Raw genomic sequence first — 3,499 nt, 5'->3', positions numbered from 1 at the left:
GTAGCCATTTGGGCATGCCTCCAAATGTGGGAGGTCTGGAATTTGGCTATAATATTCCTGGGAGTTTTCATTTTGGGATCTCTTTAAGGAAGTGATTGGTGGATTCTTTCTATTTTTATTTTACTCCCTGGATCTAAAATAACAGGGTATTCTTCTCATATAATTTCTTGAAATATGAGGTCTAGGCTCTTTGTTTCATCATGGCTTTCAGGTAGTCCAATAATTCTTAAATTGTCTCTCCTCGATCTTTTTTCCAGATCAGTTGTTTTTTTTGATGATATAGTTCAGATTTTTTATATTTTTCATTCTTTTCACTTTGTTTTATTGTTGCTTAAAGTCTCATGGAGTCATTAGCTTCCACTTGACCAATTCTAATTTTTAAGAAATTATTTTCTTTAGCTTTCTCTGCAGAATCACCATGGCTGCAGGGACCCTGTACACTGTACCCTGAAAACTGGCGGGCCTTCAAGGCCCTCATCACTGCCCAGTACAGTGGGACCCAGATCCAAGTGCTGTCCCACCCCTCCCCACTTCCTCTTTGGTCAGACCAACCACACCCCCAAATTCCTCCGAAAATTCCCTCCTGGCAAAGTTCCAGCATTTGAGGGTGATGATGGGTTCTGTATATTTGAAAGTAACGCCATTACATACTATGTAAGCAATGATGACCTTCATGGGGCCACTCCACAGGCCGCTGCCCAGGTGATACAGTGGGTGAGCTTTGCCAACAGCGACATCATTCCTTCAGCTAGTACCTGGGTGTTCTCCACTCTGGGGATCATGAACCACAACAAACAGGCCACAGAGAATGCCAAGGAGGAGGTGAAGCGGGTTCTGGGGCTGCTCAATGCCCACCTGAAGACCAGGACTTTTCTGGTGGGGAGTGTGTGACTCTGGCTGACATCACAGTTGTGTGTACCATCTTGTGGCTCTGTAAGCAGGTCCTAGAGCCATCTTTCCGGCAGGCCTTTCCCAACACCAACCTCACCTGTATCCACCAGCTCCAGTTCTGGGCAGTGTTGGGAGAGGTGAAGCTCGGCGAGAAGATGGCACAATTTGATGATAAAAAGTTTGCTGAGAGTCAGCCTAAGAAGGAGGCCCCAAGAAAAGAGAAGGGACAGCGAGAAGAAAAACAGAAGGCCCAGGCTGAGTGGAAGGAGGAGAAGAAGGTGCCTGCAGCCCCAGGCCCAGAGGAGGAGATGGACGAGTGCAACCAGGCTCTGGCTGCAGAGCCCAAGGTCAAGGATCCCTTTGCCCACCTGCCCAAGAGTATGCTTGTGTTGGATGAAGTTAAGCAAAAATACTCCAATGAGGACATGCTGATGGTGGCCCTGCTGTACTTCTGGGAGCACTTTGACCGCCAAGGCTGGTCCTTGTGGTATGCTGAGTACCACTTCCCCCAGGAGCTCAGCCAGACCTTCAGAAGCTGCAACCTCATCACTGGAATGTTCCAGCACCTGGACAAGCTGAGGAAGAATGCATTTGCCAGCGTCACCCTTTTTGGCACCAACAACAGCAGTGCCATTTCTGGAGTCTGGGTTTTTGGGGGCCAGGAACTCGCCTTCCTGCTGAGTCCAGACTAGCAGGTAGATTACGCATCCTACACATGGCGTAAGCTGGATCCTGTCAGTGAGGAGGCCCAGACCATGGTCCGAGAGTACTTCTCCTGGGAGGGGGCCTTCCAGCATGTGGGCAAACCCTTCGATCAGGGCAAGATATTCAAGTGAAAGTCCTCCCTGCTACCACCTAGCTGCCTGCTTCCTCCTCTGCAGGGAGGTGCCAGTCATTAAACGAAACTGAACTCAGAGTCCCCCCCCCCCAAAAAAGAAATTATTTTCTTTAATTAATTTTTCTGCCTCTTTTTACCATTAGGCCACTTCTGTTTTTTTTTTTAACGTATTATTTTCCTCAATAATTTTGTGCCTGTTTTGCCAAGCTTTAATACTCTTTTCACAAATTTCTTGCATCACTCTCACTTCTTTTCCCAATTTTCACTCTACAATTCATTTTGTTAAGTCTTCAAGGAATTCTGAATTTGAGTACAATTAGCACTTTTTGTTTTTGTTGTTGAGGCTTTGTTTGTAGTTATTTTTATATTGTTGTCTTCTTCGAAGTCTGGGTCTTGGTCTTCCCTGCCACCATAGCAGCTTTTTAGTTCTTTTTTTTTTTTTTTTTTTGATGTTTGCTCATTTTTCCAGTCTATTTCTTGACTTTGAACTTTATGCTAAAGTCAGGCTTAAAGGCAAGTTTCAGACTTTCTTGTGCTGCAGGTTTTCAGTGCTTCTAAGGTGGTATGATCCTGGGAATGGTATGGCTACTGTTTTCCCAGTCTATGCTCTGGTCTTTTTTCCAGCAAGGGCCCCTGCTCCCCTGAGGAGACAATTATTAGTGGTCCTCTTGGCCCTGAAACTTTGACCAGGTCTGCTACTCCCTCATGATTGATCACAAGCACTTCTCTCTACCCTGGAACTGTGACCCAGAACTGCTTATGGGCAGAGAGTTGCCAATCAACTCTGCGTGTACCCAGTGCCAGCAAAGGGTGCCTCTTTCTGATCAGTTGTCCAACCACCTGATGCTCTCTGAACTGAGAGATCCTAAAACTGCTGCTGCTGCTACTACTACTGTGGCTGCTTCCAAGGCCTCCTGCTGATGCTCTTCATATGCTCCAGGTCTGAGTCCACTTCACTGTTACAGATCACTCCTTTGGACCTCCTAAGTTGCTTTGGGCTGGACAAATGTCTCCCTTTGATTTTCTGTTGGCTTCACCACTCCAAAATTTGATTTGAGGTAGCACTTTAAAGTTGTTTGAAAGGGAAAGTTGGAAGATCTCAGCTGAGTCCCAGCCTGCACCCTGCCATCTTGACACTGTTCATCATTGTAGGTGGTCTTAATGACCATACCTAATGAATAACAACCTTTACGGAATCAAATTGATGGAGGCAGTGTAGTATAGTGGGAAAAGAGCTCTCAAGTCAGAGGATCTGTTTGATTTTATTCCTTTGATTCTTATTACCTGCCTGACTTGTACAAGTCATAACTTCTCTGAATCCCAGCTCGATGGGTTTAGATGGCCTCTGAGTTGTCCTCTAACTCTGAGATTTTGTGTGTAGATAAGAAACTGGGATCTCTATCAGAGGGAATTGGCATTTTATCATGATTCAAACCCTTTAGCTAAAGGGATGAGTTTCCCTTTGGATGGATCCCTTAGCTAAAGGGATGAATTCATAGGTATATGTGGATACTTCTGAAGGTGGGGGGAGGTGAAGAGAGTTCAGAACTCATAGCACATAGCCACTCAGCTACTCACACAGGGTCACTAGAATTCATACTTTAAGAATAGTGCTAATCAATTAAAGTGGAAATTTCAATTGAATCCAGTTTAAACATCCTTCAAGTCTTTCTGCGCACAGTGCACAGTATTAGAGAGAGACAGGAAGTTTGGATTCTTGCTTACAATCCCAGGGCTACAGGTGTCTGATCCAATCCAGGGATTTTGATT

General features: G+C 45.3%; 1 pseudogene; it reads left to right on the top strand.

Moving 5' to 3' along the window:
• Positions 1-418: 418 nt before the first annotated feature.
• LOC140509245 (elongation factor 1-gamma-like) lies at positions 419-1,807 on the top strand (annotated as a pseudogene).
• The last annotated feature ends 1,692 nt before the right edge of the window (positions 1,808-3,499 follow it).

This window comes from Notamacropus eugenii, chromosome 5, assembly GCF_028372415.1.
Source record: "Notamacropus eugenii isolate mMacEug1 chromosome 5, mMacEug1.pri_v2, whole genome shotgun sequence".
Classification (NCBI taxonomy): Eukaryota; Metazoa; Chordata; class Mammalia; order Diprotodontia; family Macropodidae; genus Notamacropus; species Notamacropus eugenii.
Note: the sequence above shows the minus strand (reverse complement) of the source record. Positions and strands in the feature narration are given on the sequence as shown.